This window comes from Nelumbo lutea, chromosome 3 (genome assembly GCF_056320005.1).
Source record: "Nelumbo lutea isolate HS-2025 chromosome 3, American lotus-T2T, whole genome shotgun sequence".
Taxonomy (NCBI): Eukaryota; Viridiplantae; Streptophyta; class Magnoliopsida; order Proteales; family Nelumbonaceae; genus Nelumbo; species Nelumbo lutea.
In genome coordinates, this window is record NC_142686.1 from 109810687 (window position 1) to 109829730 (window position 19044).

General features: G+C 42.5%; 1 pseudogene across 1 annotated transcript; it reads left to right on the top strand.

Moving 5' to 3' along the window:
* Positions 1 to 7828: 7828 nt before the first annotated feature.
* Positions 7829 to 15660, top strand: LOC148867570 (dolichyl-diphosphooligosaccharide--protein glycosyltransferase subunit 4A pseudogene; annotated as a pseudogene). The gene is made up of 2 exons (XR_016108861.1): positions 7829 to 7897; positions 15360 to 15660. The product of XR_016108861.1 is annotated as a dolichyl-diphosphooligosaccharide--protein glycosyltransferase subunit 4A pseudogene (transcript).
* Positions 15661 to 19044: the final 3384 nt, after the last annotated feature.

Consider the following 19044-nt stretch of genomic DNA (forward strand, 5'->3'; position numbering starts at 1 on the left):
TTTCAATTGATATTTCAGAATTTTGTATTAGAAAAGCTTAGGTTAATCAATTTAACATCCAATAGGGAAGTAGTATCAAGTCCATATCTATTCCTCACATAGCTCTCCTCACATCATGTCTCAATACACGGAGGGATTTGGTTGTGAGGTCGGTGTGAGGAGGAGAAAATTCCAATTCAGTAATACTGTAGGCCCTTGACTATAAGACAAAATACTTTAACCAGATTTTTGTTGATGCTTTATTTATTTGTTGCGCAAATCTGAACCAAATACAGTTTTGCACTTGATTCAAGCCTAAATCTCTTCTGATGTATCAATTTTTTGTGCTAAGTACCTCGTCATTTGGTATGCTTCCAAGTGGCCAATGACTCAGAGGCCGAAGTGAACTTTTGCTAGATGAGGATCTGAATGCCAAACTGACCAAGCCGAGCTGGGAGCAGATTAGGTGTCGAGTTAACTGGGTTGAGCTGGGCAGGTTAGGTGCCAAACTGACTGGGTCGAGCTAGGCAGGTTAGGTGACGAGCTGATTGGGCTAAGCTAGGTAGCTTATTAGGTGCCAAGCTGACTAGAGGGTCGAGCTGCCTATTAATCATCGAGCTGACCAAAGGGTCGAGCTACCTATTAGTTGTCGAGCTGACCAGAGGGCCGAGTTGCCTGGTGGCGAACTGGATTGATTGTTGAGCTTCGTAGTTCTTTAGAAACCTACAAGGAATCAATGTCAAAGGACCTGCGGTGGCTAACCCGGCTAGGTCGCTCCGATGCTTAAGTCATTACTCTCATAATAGACTGCGAGCTAAAAATCACAAAGTATGAGAGCTGGAATATGCTTACTTGCCCCCCTCATGTCATTGGGGTTGGTGCCTTTATATAGGCATTGTTTGGCGTGGGCTTCACGCACCATATCCGAGATTTCCGAGAAGTCACCTAAGTGGTCCGAGATTCCCGGAGGCAACCGCCATGCACGTTGACCACCCTTCGGATCGTTCGACACGTGGGCCAACTTTCAAGGATCGTGGGAGTGTTAGGATATGCATGCCGAATTTGTCGGCGAGCACGTCTTGCAGGTCACCAGGTCGGTGCCTGGGACAGGCCGCCAGTTCGCGCCAGTGCCAGGCCGCCAGGTCGGTGCCTGTGCCAGGCCACTAGGTTGGCGCCTAAGCCAGGCCGCAAGGTCGCGCCTGGGCCAAGCCGCCAAGTCGGCGCCTGGGCCAGGCCGCTAGGTGGGACACCATCAACTTGGCTAAGGCAAGTTGTTGCCTAAGTGGTTGCGAGTGTCACCTAATTGTTCTAAGGTGCCATGTGTCACAATATCATTAGAGGGTCAAATCCGCCCTCATCATCTTCCAAGCTTATATCTCTCATAATGTATGTTAAGTTCATGGAAGATGCTTTGGCTGGATCTCCAAGCTTGTAAAATGTGTGTGCAGAGTTTTTACCTGCATAAAATCCCACTACACTTGATTCACTTTTGCACTTATTTGTTTGTAACTATGATTAATCATCCTTACCTTATTCAAAACAAAAATAAACCAAAATTTACATTGAGCCTATTTACACTTCCATGCATTTACATGGGTGCAAATTTCATTTTCACTACAAAGAAATTGAACGGAGTCCGCCACAATTAATCAGCTGCATAGCTCTTGGAATTGGAAGTTGGGATAAAAACAGACCGACCACATGAGCTGAGGTAACGCATATCCTTTCAAGCCCATGATCGTCAAAGACAAAATGAATTGTCCTGGATCTCCCATCCGTTACATGATAAATAAAGGCTCATTTTTAGCCCAGTTTATTTGAACCATTAAGTCGAAATCAGTCAATCAAATCGATCGGCAACCCTGAACCCAGAAATGGTTTTTAAATGAAAAGAATAGAGGAATGGACTTGCATCAAAACTTAGAGCAGCAAAGCCAAGTCAAGCCAGTAATTGGTGGGGTTCAGGTTCAAAATATCAATACGTCCGATAAGTCGGTAGTGGTGTATTGGACAAATCGATACTTTTTTTTTTTTTTTTTTTTTTTTTGAAACCGGTTCAGGGGGTGGCTTAGGGTTCCTCCACCCCCTAAACCAGTCAGACCCCCCAATACACCCACTATAGGGGCATATTGGAGGGGTACCGAAACGATACATATCAACTGATTCGGGTCAATACGTGTCGATATTTTGAACTTTGGTGGGATAAGACTAGAGATAATAATAATTTCGTTATATGATGTCAAGGGTACTCGGTCAACCTGGCCCGACTGATTTATAGGCTAAGAAAAGGGTCCAAGGTTTAAAGTTTCGAAAACGTAAGATGTATTGGAAAGACAATTTAAGAGATATATTGGGATATGTATTGGATACGCATGAATACAGATGTAAAATCAAGATACACATAAATATTTTAGGAAATTCAAATAAATCATAAAAAATATATTATTAACAATACTTACAAGTTTTATATGATTGTAAATAAGTCATTTAAATGTAAAAATCATAATTTAATGTTTATATAAAATGTGACATATAGAGATATAATTAATAACCGTTGAAAATGATGGAATAACTAAAATGTGAAAAAAAAAAACAAAAAAAGCTAAAACGTGAATGTATATACATCAAATTTCAAATAACCAATATAATTATCTTAATATTTATTAGTATAGAAATGTTAATAATTAATTTCAGCATTTATTAATAAGCACCACTAAGAAAATAGAAAATTAACTTAAAACTAAAAATGCATATTGATGAAGGCAGATTTGGCCCTCTAGTGAAATTGCGACACGTGGCACCTCGTGACAACTAGGCGATACCCAGGCAACAACTTACCAAGTTGGTGTCCCACCCGGGCACCGGCCTGGCCAACCTGGCGCAGCCTGCGTGCGGCCTGCACAACCTGGCCGACCTGGATCAGCCTGGCACATGATCCGACCTGGCCGACCTAGCCGATCTGGATCAGCCCGGCACATGATCCAACCTGGCCGACCTGGCAACCCATAAGACGTGCCCACCGATAAACTCGGCATGCATACCCCACGATACGTGGAGGACAGCCCACGTTCCGAAAGTTGGTCAACGTGCATGGTGGTTACCTCCAAGGAGATCGCCAAGGAGCTCGGCAACTCACCAAGGAGCTCGCCAAGGAGCTCAGCAGCTCTCCAAGGAGCTCTCCAAGGTGCTCGGCAGTTCACCAAGGAGCTCGGCAGCTCTCCAAGGAGCTCAGCAACTCTCCAAGGAGTTCATCATCAAGTAGCCACCAGGGAGCTCGTCGCCATAGGCAGCTCACCACTTGCAGGGTAGCTCGGTACAAAAGAGCAGTTCGACATATCGCAGGAAGATCTCCTGCCTGACGACCGTACCTGACAGATCTGGTGGCAATGCCCACATCTCTTGCTAGGCGGCAGCGTGCCTACTGTTTCTAAAAAGCATGGCACGCCTAACGAGTCTGTACCCTGCAACAGCAACCTACACCTGTCACCTTAGTCCTGACAGTAATGGCTTGGGCAGTGGCGGTTACGCCTGATGTGACTGGGCACCACTATATAAGGACTCTGACCCCTAAAGCCAAGGGGGAGAGAATGGAAAAAATGGAGGTAATCCCTGCTCTCTAGCTCTCTCATTTCTCCAATATCATCTTCAAGCTCTCTACAATCAGAGTGCTAACTTAGGCGTCGGAGAGTCCCCGCCAGGAAAATACCCTCGGGTCCTCTGATTCAGTTCTTGCAGGTCCCTCAGTTCCCGTCGCCTACAAAGAGGAGGAAAATATGGAGTTCTCGCAGGTCCCTCAGACCCCAAAGGAGAGAAGATCACCTCATGCAGAGGGCAGTTGGGTTACGCTGCACCAGGGAGCTCCACCATTCTTTGAGTCACAGGCCACCTAGGAGTAGGGACTTCGTCACCAGGTAGCTCACCACCAGGGAGCTCGTCACCAGGTAGCTCACCACTAGGGAGTTCGTCATCAAGTAGCTCACCACCAGGGAGCTCGTCACCAAGTAGTTTGTCACCAGGTAGCTCACCACCAGGGTGCTCGTCACTAGGCAACTCACCACCACGAAGCTCGTCACCAGGCAGCTCACCACCAGGGAGCTCGTTACCAAGTAGCTCGTCACCAGTTTGCTCGCCACCAGGCAGCTCACCACCAAGGAGCTCGTCACCAAGTAGCTCGTCACCAGGTAGCTCACCACCAGGGAGCTCGTCACCAAGTAGCTCACGACCAATTAACTCACCACCAGGGAGTTCGTCACCAAGTAGCTCACCACCAGGCACTTCACCACTAGGTCAAATGACGAGGTACTTAGCCAAAAAAATTGATACATCACAAAAAAATTGGTACGTGACCAGAAACGGTTACATCACATATAACTACAACAAACAAATCAGAGTGGTTTAGTGGCGAAATTTAAATTTAAATTTGCCTTAAAATATAGGAGTAATTAACTAATTAATAAAGAAGTTAGACTTGAATATAGGAGTAATAAACGGCATTAATGAAAGATATTCGATATTAAATATAAATTAATGAAATTAATGGAACAAAGGGGAACTGAAATGATTCAGTTTGTATCGGCCTGTTTCGAGTTTGTATCGACCGATATAGATCCGAAACAGGCCTGTATCGGCTGATACATTCAAAAAGAAACGAAACACATGATTTTTACACATTCCATGTATCGGTTTTTTAGCAGAATGGTATGCATCAACTAATACGTTGCGATATTTTAAACCTTGAAAGGGCCCAATTGTTTCAATCGATTAACCTATTTTGATTTTTGATTAATAATCAATAGTGGTAAGTATAGGTTAGTTCAAATTGATTCGGTTTTAAGGTAGAACCTAGAATCTACCATGTAGAGATCAATTCCAGGTTTTTGGAACCAAAACCTACCTTGTCTTTTTTTGTTTTTTTTTGATAAATGGGTAAGGTTTTATTCAAGAAAGATCAATATGATAATACAATAAACAGATTCTGAACTCCTAACTGGTCTGTAATCTAAATACCTTGAACCTTGTCAAGATCAATTTCAATGTCAATTCTAATCTTGGCAGTTCTAGGGTCTACCCATGGAACCCTTTCTTTATTTATTCAAAAAAAGGAATATTTTCTTTAAAAAAAATAAATAAACGTTGTCATTAAAAATCAAATTAGATAGCTATATATTCTGTTGAGTTTAATATATTACTGTATATACTTTTTTTTACTTTAAGAATTATAAACTTAACATATTTACATGGTCACAATTTGTATCATTTATAATGTTACTATCAAATAGTAGATTGAACGTGAACAAAAAAAATATTAAATTGAAAAAAAAAATTATCAATTCATTTAAATTGCTCAATAATTTGTAAACATGAAGCTGATTTGAGGTAAAAATCCATTTAATTACAGGTAAAACCTACCCATCTGCTCATCCCTAATAATGGACCAGAGAGACCAAAAGACAAACATAACCATTGTCGATGATAACATTATCTAGATCTATGCACCAGACCTCTTATACTCACACCATCTGGCATAATTTCATTTGTTGGATCCAAAAACAAAACCCCAACAAGGTATACTAATGGGTAGATGCTGGTGAAACTAATTTAATATTTGATGGTTGATACCCGTCACTTCTATTTCTATATGTTATTTGATTATCAAAGTGTCTAATGCGCTAACAAGCTAGGGTGAGACTCAAATGAGTTAGAAGATTTTATCATAAATGAAAAACGTGAAATCAGATCTGCTCAGAAGAAAGATTTTTGGTCGTATAAATAAATGGATTTTGTATAGTCATTTGCCTCAAATGAAACAAACGGCAAGAGTACAAAACAGATTGCATTCATGAATCGGAATGAGTGTATTTATGCACTCTACAAACTTGTATTTTGCATTGCTTCCAAACGTAGCTTTAAGTAACTAAATTTACTCGTATAAATAACTTCTCCAACAGCGAACAGGGCCTTAAATCCACCCTTAAAAGTAAATCCATTAAATCTGTTGGATCGGAAAAAACAAATTAAAAGAAAAAAGAAATCACCAGGCTTATGAACCGTTCATCCACTGCACTTTTGATCAAAATCAAGAAACATTAATCTTTTAGAAGCAGCAGAAGCTCTGCTTCTTAGTACCTATTCAAGTCAGCCCAAACAAGTACATTACCATGCAGAACTTTTTTAATGTCAAATGGCTTCAACGTCCAACTTTTCATAATTGACCCATAATAGACAAAAAAAAAATGGAAAAATGCAGCAGATAGTGGAAGAAAGATTCGATTCCGGATCGACGCTCTGAGCATATTAATTTGCATTCACTTAGGGAGAATGACGGTTCAGCCCAGGTGAGAATTTTTAGGCCCAAAGTAACGTTGAGTAGGTATGATTTAGGAATTGATGCTGATTCATGCGGGCGGGCATTGGTGCATAGAGTGTGGGTATTTGACATTTTGAATGTTTATAGATTTATAGTGGAATTCAGAAATCTCCATTGAGCCTGTATGTACTTTTCCTCATAATAATAATTAGGGAAATTTTCCGATTAGTACCTTGTACTTTGGCTCGAGTGACAATTTGGTCCCCGAACTTTAAAATGCGACAATCTAATACCTGAACTTTCGAAATGTGACAATCTAGTACTTGTCGTTAATCAACCGTTAAGTGACATTTGAAAACTCAAAAATGCCCTTCGAATGCCATATAGTTCTCTTTATCAACCATCCAAACATTGACAAAAAAACTAAGCAATTCCAAATCCTAACCTCTTTTATTCAAAAAAGTTGGTGACTGTTTAGAAGAATCTAGACTTTGGGACTGGTCATTTTATTGGCAATGTTTGGATGGTTGATAAAGAAAATTAGATGCATTCTTAGAGCATTTTTGACTTTTCAAATATCACTTAACGGGCTAATTAATGACAGGTACCAGATTGTCACATTTTGTAAGTTTGGGTACTGGATTGACACATTTTGAAAGTTTAGGTAATGGATTGTCGCAATTTAAAGTTTGGGAATCAAATTGTCACTCGAACCAAAATATAGGGTACTAATAAGAAATTTTCCCTAATAATTAATCAGCTACCTCATTAACTTCTTTATATACTTGCAGGTTTCTATTGGCTTCTCAAATCAAAAAAAACAATATATGTTTTTGGAATCAACAAAATGTTGGGTTTTAAAAAAAGAAAACAGATTTTCTAATATAGAAATTTATGAAATGCGGTATTAAATAATAAAATGAAAAGATGTTTTTAAAACCAGATTCAAGAATATGTTTTAATTTTAGATTTGAAAACTAAAAATACATATACAACCAAGAATATGTTATTTTTTTTGTGTGTTTTTTTTTATTTTAAGAAACAATCTGTTTTCAAATCAAATGATTTTGATTTGTTTTTAAAACCGGCAACATGAAAAAACAATTCACCTTGTAAAGCGCGAAGAATTTAATCAGATAATTTTAAAATATATATATATATATATAAAATCATTATAATATGACCACCACTAACACAACACGTATATAACATGGACTTTGGCGTCAAGGAAAATAAATTGGAAGCTAGCATACCCAAATGAGCATAGTAGATGACAACTGAAGAATATCCGATAGAACAGTAGATCCCCATGAGAGAGAGAGAACATCCACTTCCAAGTTCCAAAGTTCCACAGTAGGAGATGGTCAATCCCAAGACTGAAGACCAACTACTGTGGCCATTCTCAGCAACAGCTTCAACCATGAAGACGGAGCTTTCTCACCGCGATCAAGGCGCGGATTTCGGATTGCTTAAACCGAAACGTTATTGGGTGCTTACTCAATATTGCCAAGTCTTTCGTTCTCATTTTACTTGTTAATTTCTCCGCTCCTGTTACACATTTCTCCTTTCCCCCTTTGGCTCTCATTAATTCCCTCTATTTTCTCTTTCAAGGTATGGATTTTTTTCTCTCTTTCTCTATAAATATTTCGTCACGGTTTCGGTTTTCCTATTCTCTTTTTCTTTTTGGAATTTTCCCACGTTCTGCGCTTTGTTGAACATTGTACAGAAGCCGGTCCGACTTATTTAATTTGTTGAAACTATTGCAGTTGATGAATTTCGCTTTCTTCAAGTAGGATTTCTACTCATTCGAATCTCTGCATGATATGGACTTATGTAGGATCTTTTATTCTCACTGTCTCTTTCCAGTGGAAATGAATATCGGTTCATAACTTGTTTATTAGTATCGGATCTGGGTTTTGCTTTGGAATTGTAAATTTTGAAGAAGGTAGAATTTGTTTTCACGTCGCGTTGGTCCTCCACCTCCACCTCTCTCTTCTGTTACTGAGGCCTTTAATCTCCTGTAGAAAGATTTTTGAAGAGAGAAAATTCCAGATGAGAATCAAATCCAAGTTTCTGTTTCTGCTTCAATGGGCCTTTTGGCTGAAGGGGGACTATGTATAGTTTAGCTTCTATAACAGTGATGAACAATCAATGTGTGACCAGAATTTTACCTACATTTCATCACCTCCCTTATGTTTTATTTCCTTCATAAAAGAATGGTAGGCCTTCTCTATGCCTTTCCTTCATAAAAGTTCAGATGCTCCTGACTCCCATATCCCACTCCCCTTTTCCTAGTCATGCCTTGCAGTGGTTACTTTCCACTTAACTCTTAAGAGCCTCAGGTTTTTCACTGGAATATCTGTAGGACTGGCCAATGTTGCAATATCTTGTTTAATGAATCTTCACTGTTAGGTTTTTCTTTTTGGGTGGGTCTCAGATAGAATGTTAAAGTTTCTGCGTGTGTGTATGAGAGAGAGAGATATTAATTAGTATTTATGGCTCCATGCATCAATACTTCTGCTTATTTTCCCCATGTTTTCTGGTTTTGCATTGGCCCCTCCATGTTTTATAGATGACCCTTGCCCCAATCTCTGAAAGCAGTTCTAAATCATTTCTTCAAACTATCCAGTGGAAAAATGCCTTTACCGCACCTCAAGTTTAAAAAGGATGAAATGCTTCCTATTTCAGTTTTTTTAGGAGGCATTTGATAACAGCTGAAATGGATGAACTGAATGGCTTTTTTTTCTTCGTCTTTTAGTGAATAGTTCCTCATTAAGGAGGTTGTGAGCTCTATAATGCCTGAAACTAAAGTTGGGTCAATGTTATGGGCCCGGGCGTAGGATCTCGTCATGGGGTGGTCTGTGGGGAAAACTCCTTGTCTTCCCTTGCCCTTGGCTTTGCGAGTTGACCCTATGGTGGCGGATTGAGGGGTGATTTGTTCAAGAGATCACCTAACTCTCCTTGCTCTCTTTCTTGACTGAAAAATTCGATCCTTTTATTGAGTAAAATCAGCTCCTTAAATAGGAGATTACAAGAGTGTTTCCTTCTTGTATTCGGCTAAGGTAGTCCCTCTCTTATCACAACTTAAACTTCTATCAAAACTCAAACTCCGACTTCTAAGGGAAACACAAAGATAGGGGATAAGAGAAAGGTACAACTGGCGTTGGCGTGCAGGGCTGCTGTGGCCGTATAAGTGTGGGCCCACCCGGATGAGCTATCGTGTGGGCCCGCTCTACCGCTGGCACATGCGTCTCATTATGCTGCTGCCGTGTGGTGTGTGCCGTTGTCGTGTGGTGCGTGCTGATGCCAGGTGCTGCTATCATGCGGTGTGTGCCGCTCGGCGTGCGGTTGGCAGCTTGTACCGCGACGCACTACCGGGCGGTGCATTCCGCTGTGAACGCTGCGGCCTGTACTGCAGCGCGCTACCGGGCGGTGCATGCCGCTAGGCGCGCTGCTGCCTGCGGTTGCGACGTAGCGTGTTGCCGGGTGTCGTGTCCATAACATTACATCCCTCCTGGACAATGAGCTTGTCCTCAAGCTCGAGGTCGGGGTAGGCGTTGTGCAGGTTGGTCCCGGGGATCCAAGTGGCCTCCACTAATGGTAGTCCGTCCCAGTCTACTAGAACCTCGAAGATGCCATGATTGATGCTTGACCGGACAAGAGCTCTAGGTTGAAGGATGGGTCTACCGTCCTTGAGAAGGGGTAGAGGAGGCACTTGCATTGGGGGAGTTCCTATAAAAGGCTTGAGTAGGGACACATGGAAGACATCATGGATTTTTTTGTGCTCTGGTAGTTCAAGTTGATAGGCAATCTTCCCGATCTGTCGAAGAACCTTGAAGGGCCCATAGAACCTTGGGGTCAGCTTTTAGCGGATCCGTCGCCTAAGGGAGAGCGGCCGGTAGGGCTGGAGCTTTAGCCAAACGAACTGTCCTGGCCGGAAGGTGACCTCGCGGTGGTGTTGATCGTAGGTTATCTATCTTCATGCGTGCCTGTGCCTGCTGCAAACGTAAGGAGACTTCAGCCAGTAGGGCACCGCGGTCTTGGAGGTTGCGGTCTACTTCTTCCAACCGTGTTGATCCCGGTTCGTAGGAGAGGAGACGAGGAGGGTCTCGCCCATACACCACGCGGAAGGGAGTCATGCCAAGGGACGAGTGGTAGGATGTGTTATAGCAGTATTCGGCCCAAGGGAGGTAATCCACCCAGCGTCGTGGTTGGTCCCCTACAAAGCAACGGAGGTACATTTCTATGGTGCGATTGACAACCTCCATTTGCCCGTCCGTCTGTGGATGATTGGCAGAGGAAAAGGCTAGGGTCGTGCCCTGTAATCTGAACAGCTCCTTCCAGAAGGTGCTGGTGAACTGTCACTGACAATGGACTCGGGCAGCCCATGTAGGTGGAAGATGTGTGTGAAAAAGGTGTGGGCCACAGAAACTGCGATGTAGGGGTGGGACAACGGAATGAAATGAGCACATTTGGAGAAGCGGTCCATCACTACGAATAAGATGGATTTCCCACCGACTTTAGGCAAGCCTTCAACGAAGTCCATAGAGATATCGGCCAAGATCTGCGTTGGGAGTGAAAGGGGCTGCAGGAGTCCTGCTGGGTGTATGTTCTCCCACTTCTGTTGCTGATATACTGAGTAGTTCTGGATGAAATCCCTAACCGAGCCTCGCATACCATGCCAATGAAAGTCTTCACGGGCATGGTGTAACGTCTTCTGCACCCCTTCATGGGTGGCGTTGTGATGCTGGCAAGGATAGCTGGAATTAAGGGACAATCTGCTGGGAGATATACCCTTCCTTTGTACAGCGCAAGTCCCTCGTGGATGGTCCAGTTTGGTTGGGTCTTGCTAGACTGCAATTCTTGCATCAGGTCTCTCCACATTGGTGATTGGGGCAACATGTTTCTTAGGTCCTCCAATAGGGTCACGCGGGGCTGGGAGACCGCACAGAGGTGTGACGTGTCCTCTTCACGCCTGGACAGCGCATCAGCGGCCCAGTTAGAGGCTCTCACCTTGGGGTATACGCGGAAGTCAAACCCTAGCAGTTTGCTTGCCCAGTGCTGTTGAGGTGGAGTAGTGAGCCGCTGCTCTAGAAGATATTTGAGGCTGTAGTGATCTTTCTTGACAACGAAGGGCCTGCCCCACAAATATGGCCTCCAATGCTGACGACCTTGGCTAGTCCAATCAATTCACACTCGTAGGCCAGTAGCTTGAGGTGCTGATCTGCTAGTTTGCGGCTGAAGAAGGCGATGGAGTGCTCTTTCTGTTGCAGTATTGCGCCGATGCCTATGTCAGACGCATCACACTCCACCGTAAATTCTTGGTCAAAGTTTGGTAGTTGTAGCACGAGGGTAGTGGAGAGTGTGTCCCTTAGGTTTGTAAAGGCAGTGTTAGCTGCTTCATCCCAATGAAATGCATTCTTCTTCAACATCTTGGTCAATGGGGCCGCCAGGAGTCCATAGTCCCTTACAAACTTGCGGTAGTATCCCGTGAGCCCCAAGAACCCGTGGAGAGCCCTAACGGTCTGAGGCTTGGGCCACTCCCGGATGGCTTGAATCTTGGAGTTATCTACCGAGACTCCTTCCCTGCTGACTCTATGACCTAGGTAAAGAACCTGCGGCTTTCTGAAGGAGCACTTGGTTCATTTTAGGAATAGTTTGTGCTGTCGTAGCAGCTCCAGAACTGTCCTTAGGTGACAAACGTGCTCCACCCACGAAGTACTGTAAATTAAGATGTCGTTGAAAAATACTAGGACAAATCTGCAGAGGTGGGGCCAAAATACCCCGTTCATCAGGGCCTGGAATGTAGATGGGGCATTGGTGAGACCAAAAGGCATGACCAGGAATTCAAAGTGGTCGTGATGCGTTCGGAAGGCTGTTTTCTCCACATCTTTAGGGGCCATTCGGACCTGGAAATAACCTGACCTGAGATCCAGCTTAGAAAAGTATTGAGATCTGTGGAGCTCATCTAGCAATTCGTCTACCACCGGGATCGGGAACTTGTCCTTGGCAGTTCTACTGTTGAGCTCCCTGTAGTCCACACAAAATCTCCAAGTGCCGTCTTGCTTTGGCACCAACAAGACTGGTGAAGAGAATGGAGAGCGGCTGGGTCGTATGATTCCCTGTTCCAGCATCTCTGTACACTGCCTCTCTATCTCGTCCTTTTGTAGGTGCGGGTAGCGGTATGGCCTCAGGACAATGGGTCCCGCCCCTGGTATTAAGGGGATCCGATGGTCACACGACCGGCCAGGTGGAAGGCCCTTCGGCTCTGAGAACACGTCTGAAAAATCAGCAAGAAGCCTCTCCATCTCTACGGTGTGCAAGGTGTCGCCATGGAGAGTATGCACCTGTGGTTTTCTTGCTCTCATCTTGGTCCCTTTCCAGGTGACCCGTTTCCCATGTAAGTCAAACGTCATGGTTAAGGCACTGAAATCCCATTGGATGGGGCCGAGGGTGATGAGCCACTTAATCCCCAACACTATGTCGAATTCGTCTAGGGTCAGAACAAATAGATCTGCGAGGAATGGTTCTGAGTCCACCCGGATTTGGATGCTTCGGCAGATCCCTGGATTGTGAACTCTCTCCCCATTTGCTACAGCCACCTGGAGCCGTGGTCTGTCTTCCATTGGTAGCTTCAGTTGGAGCGCAACCTGCTTGCTGATGAAGTTGTGGGTGCTCCGTGAGTCAACCAGAACCCATACCTGTTTTCCTACCACCTGGGCCTGCAGTTGCATGGTTTGGGAGTTTTGGACTCCAGTGATGGCATGGAGGCAGATCTCGGGTTCTAGTGCCGCCTGTTCCTCTTCTTCCTCCTCTAGCTCGTCTACCAGGAGGTAGAATAACCGCTTGCAACGGTGGCCGGCTGAGTACAACTCATCACAGTTGAAGCATTGGCCCTTGGCTCAGCGCTCTGCCATCTCAGCCCTGGATAAGCGTCTGATGGGAGGTGTTGTTGTGCTGCTACCCATGCTAGTTGCAGCTCGGGTAGTGTTGTTGGTGAAAGGGCATTGTTCCCTGTTGGCAGCCATCGAAGGCCCTCCTATGGTAGTCCTTGGGTTCGCCCAAGTCGTTGCGGGACGCCCCATGCTGGACAGCCCTCGGATGATCTGCAGCTTGCACTCGAAGGCTCGGGCCAGATTCATTGTTGTGACCAAGTTGGGTGGGCTCTGCATCTCCACATCGACTCTCAGGGGTTCAAATAGGCCAGCTGTGAACATATCCACCTGCTGGTCTGGCCGAACCGAAGAGGCTTTGGCGAGAAGAGTCTGAAACTGTCGTTGATACTCCGCGATGGTCCCGATTTGTTTGAGGTTAATGAGCTCCCCCAAGGGGTTGCTCGTTAATGGGGGCCCGAACCGGAGGAGGCAATACGACTTGAATAGGCCCCAACTAAGGCCTAGTTCTTCCTGCTCCACTCGGTAGAACCAGAGTTGTGCTTCATCGGTCAAGTGAAATGCTGCCAGGATGACCTTGTCCTTCTCTTCTGTGCGCTGATTGTGGAAGAATTGCTCACAGCAGTACAGCCATCCAAGTGGGTCACCGCTGCCACTGTATGAGGGGAACTCCAGACGACTGTATTTGGGTATGATTGCTGCTGTCAGTGCATCGTTCTATCGCTCACCAGAGCCCTCTATCCAATCTGAGCGGCGGCTGTGGTTAGTAGCTGCCCCTTCAAGGCTCCCTTCCCTGGTGGAGAAGTATAACTCCAGTAGACGCCGAAGTTCCCTGACGTCCTCTTTAACTTCTCTTACCTCTGCGTGATTTTCCACGAGACGGTGTTCCAGCTCGTGAACTTTGGACGATAGCTGCTCCATGTCGCCCATGACGCTTGGCTCTGATACCAAAATGTCATGGGCCCGGGCGTAGGATCTCGTCACGGGGCGGTCTGTGGGAAAAACTCCTTGCCTTCCCTTGCCCTTGGCTTTGCGAGCTGACCCTATGGTGGCAAATTGAGGGGTGATTTGTTCAAGAGATCACCTAACTCTCCTTGCTCTCTTTCTTGACTGAAAATTTCGATCCTTTTATTGAGTAAAATCAGCTCCTTAAATAGGAGATTACAAGAGGGTTTCCTTCTTGTATTCGGCTAAGGTAGTCCCTCTCTTATCACAACTTAAACTTCTATCGAAACTCAAACTCCTACTTCTAAGGGAAACACAAAAATAGGGGATAAGGGAAAGGTGTAGATGGCGTTGGCATGCAGGGCTGCTGTGGTCGGATAAATGTGGGCCCACCTGGATGAGCTGTCGTGTGGGCCCGTTCTACCGCTAGCGCGTGCGTCTCATTTTGCTGCTGTTGTGAGGTGCGTGCTGCTGCCGTGTGGTGCGTGCCGCTATCGTGTGGTGCGTGCCGCTGCCGTGTGGTGTGTGTTGCTGCCGTGCGGTGGGTGCCGCTCGGCATGCGGCTGGCAGCCTGTATCGCGGCGTGCTGCCGGGCGGTGCGTGCCGCTAGGTGCGCTGCGGCCTGTACCGGGGCGCGCTACCGGGCGGTGTGTGCCACTAGGCACGCTGCTGCCTGCGGTTGCGACATAGCGTGTTGCCGGGTGTCGTGTCCGTAACAGTCAAGTACCATAACCTCAAATATTTCATTATTTAATTATTTTATCCACTAAAACACAAGGCAACCCCTTGTGTTTGGTTCAGCCATTTAAACTGTTATCAGCCATCCCTTTAGTTTAGAACTCTTTGTTTTGCAGATTTTCTTTCACCCTTTTACTTCAAAAGCAATTTCATTTTGATGCATGGCATTGCCAATGACAATAAGAGCAGTTTCTGAACCTTCCACCTCCTTGATCTAAGCCATCATTTACAGTATCTTCAAAAAAAATAAAAAAACAATAATAATAACAAAACTGATTTTCCCTCGTTCTTCTTTTAAAGAACTAACAATTCCTATGGAAGTCTGGTTTTCACCAACTATTTCTTCTTCTTCTTCTTTTAAAACTTTTGAAACCCATTTTCTTATAATGCTTTTCAGCGTCATTTCTATTACGTCTATCATGGATTTTTAAATAAAGAGGCTAATTCTGTATTGCTGCTAATGCTATGTTGGGTTCTGTTGTTTTGCTCTTGTGCAGATGATTAATGACGAAGATTTGGGATTCCTTGCCAATTTTATTGGCATTTTTGTATTTGTTCTGGTAATTGCTTACCATTATATAATGACCGATCCCAAATATGAAGGCATCTGAATACTTTTGTCTGTTGACCTTGAACCAATGCATATCAGTTTTGTTGACAGTAACTACTTTATTAGTGGATATAGATCTGATGTAGTTCTGTATCAGGCGGTTTTTTCACCCTGCTCCATTGCATACTCTGTTAAGATTGACCTTTTGTTGCACTAATATTAGATTGCGTTTACCTTTTTGTGGTTCATGTTGACCCCTTAATGTATAAGATATTGGGTCCTTCAAGCTTTGGTGTTGACATGCGCAACTTCTGGTTTCCATAATTTTGTTGTTAGCTCAGGTTTCATAGGGGTTGTTTCACAGTTGATCAATGCAAATTTGTGAAAATACGCGTTGCTACATCATATATGAGTGTCATGTCAATCAGAAAAATGATGTGGGAGAAAGATCAAATTCTATGTTTTAGGTAGGGATGCAAATGGATCAGACCAGATTCAAATCCAAAAGATTCAGTCAAATCTTATAGGACTCATTTGAATTTAAATCTTATTATCTTCGGATTTGATTCGATCCGATTTATTTTTTTTTTAATAATAAATTATTAAAAGAAAAATAAAATATACTAATTTAAATAAAGTAAAAACAACAAATACAAGTATTTTTTAATTATTTTCATCATATATATATATATGTGTGTGTGTGTGTTTATAAAAATAAATAATATAGCAAATTTATAAAATGTATTTATAAATAAATAAATAATATATGTATTATATATATTTATATTTATAAATATATAATATATCAGATCGGATAGGGGTTATCTGAATCCGATCCAATTTCTAATTGGATCATATTATTTGATCCGATCCAAAACCAAATAGGACCAGATCGATCAAATCATGATCCGATCCATTTGCACCCCTAGTTTTAGGTAGAAAATAGAAACGATAATTTGTATCGATTAACTCAAAATGTTTTTAAAGCATGTTGCAATAGTAAAATCTTGGGTTAGCATAAGAATGGCCAATATGTTCAAGAACATGGTATGTGCCTGGAAGCAAGGTTCAAAGCATCGACACATATCGGCCGATACATATCATTTAGGGAGCTCCCCCGATACGCCCCTAGAGAGGGTGCATTGGGGTTCTGACCGATTCAAGGGGTGGAGGATCCTTAAACTAGCACCTCTAAACCGGTTTTGAAAAAAAAATTAAAAAGTAAAAAAAAAGTACCGATATAGCCTGATACGCCCTTATCGGCATATCGGGTGTATCGATATTTTGAACCTTGCCTACAAGTGCCATGCTAGCACTAATTAGATTTGCAAAATTCAATTCCCAGTCTCTAATATCTCTTGGTTATCTCCTCCAAGTTTTTCTCCTACCATACCAGGTCATCATTTTCAGGTTTTCTTGAAAAAGAGGGGAAATTCCCGATTAGCACCTGTACTTTGGGCATAATGTCACTTTGGTCCCTAAACTTTAAAATGCAGCAATTCGGTACTCAAACTTTCAAAACATGTCAATCCAATACCTGTCATTAACCAGCTATTAAGTGGCATTTGAAAAGGCACAAATACCCTTTAAGTGTCATCTAAATCTCCTTATCAACCCTTTAAGTGTCACCCCAACTTTATTGAATAGAAGAGGCAAGGATTTAGGACTATTCATTTTTTCTCAACGTTTGAGTGATTGATAAAGAGAATTAGATGACACTCAAAGGGCATTTGTGTCTTTTCAAATCCCACTTAACAGCTAGTTAACGGGCTAGTTAACGGGTTGGTTAACGGGAGGTACTGGATTGACATGTTTTGAAAGTTCGGGCACTAAACTGACACATTTTAAAGTTCAGGGACCAAAGTGACACCAGGCCCAAAGTACAGAGTACTCATCAGGAATTTTCCTAAAAAAATGATTATAAATAAGAAGAATATATTATAAGTACGTTCAACTCCCAATCCAAAACCATTGGATTTGACTCGTTTAATATCACTTTGAAATTAGGGTTGCAAACCAAGGTTTAAACTCACTTTGAAATTAAGGTTTGACCGTCCAGTTCAAATGACGGTTTGATGGCTCGAGTCAATAGTTTGCTGACCAAATCAATGGTTTTTTGGCCAAAAAGCGGTTTTGGGGTGAAACAGAACCAGTCAGGTGACCGATTCTTGAGTTTCCAGTCCAACTATCTGGTTCAGTTTTGAAAAACATGTTGCAATGATTATACATTTATAATTGGATTGAATATAGATCCACTCATTCACCCCAAATCTAACTTATACATTCCAATCTATGTATAGAAATGTTGTATGTTTAGACACAAAATCTAGTCTAATACCATTTTCTCCATGATAATACAATAATAATGTTATTTTTAATTGATTATATAATATTGTGATCATTTTTAATTAATTTAATAATAGTTTTCAATATCCAAATCCCAAATATGAAGCTATGAACTATACATATATGCAACATGCTCAAGTACTTGGCTTCTTTTGACTCAAGTCCAGTCGACTGTTTTTAAGACCTTACCCCCTTCAAGCGATGATAGTGTAGAGATAAACAGGTAGTCTAACTAAGGGCCTATTCATTTGCTCTTAAGTCTGACATTTCAAAGTGCAATAATTACATTAAGAGGTATATTGGTATTGGTAAACTTTTCTTTCCTCTGAACTCTAAATGCAAAGAATGTTGTTCTTAATTCTGAATTCTGAAAATTATCAAATATCTATTTTGATCCCATATATGAGAGTTTTTGTTTGTATTTTTGAGGATATCATTGAAAAACAAAAAATTGTATGATTACACTTTAAGAGATAAGAGATAATATGAAACAAACCACCATTTTTCTTAAAATTAAAAGATTCCACTTAAGAGATAAAAGTTAAAAAAAAACGAACAGGCCCTAAGAATCCGTTTGGTTCGAAGGCAGAATCAAAATCAAAACCCCTTGAAATCAAAATCGGAATGGCCATGCCTTCAAATTGGGGAATGTCGTTCCACCAAAAATGTGAATTGAATTTCAGTTGGAATCAAATCAAAATGACCCATTCTTAGTCTAATTCCAGATCCCTATTCTCGCGAATCAAGGGGACCCTAAATGTAAGGTGTAAACATTAGGAGTACAAACGGGAGACTTGGACTATCAAGTATCAGCTACCAAGGTACCAAAGCATTTCTAAGTTCTAACTTCACCCAGAACCTAGGGAGCAAAGCCTTCAGCCCATTTATAGCCTTCAACCTGAATGCAGATCCGTGTCTACGGAGCTGACATGGCGTATCATGTCTGGCCTAATATAACCAGAACTGTAGACGATTGTTCCACAGTTTAGCATTCAAGGTTCATTGTTAAGTATAAATATGATGAACAAAAGCTGTTATTAATTGTTGTCCCCTTTATAACCATAGGTGGGTATTTAAATATTTCTTTGATAATATACAATTATGTTTCTATAAAATCAAATGCATTTTATGGAAAATTAAAGAACGCACAAGGTTACTGGTTGAGATTCTATTTACTGAATCGGGAGAAGGCATTAGATTCTGTTTTCTCAATGTATAGGAGTCGTCCGTACCCTATTTCGTTGTTAGGCTAAAACAACAAAAAAAATAAAAAGAAAGAAACGGCA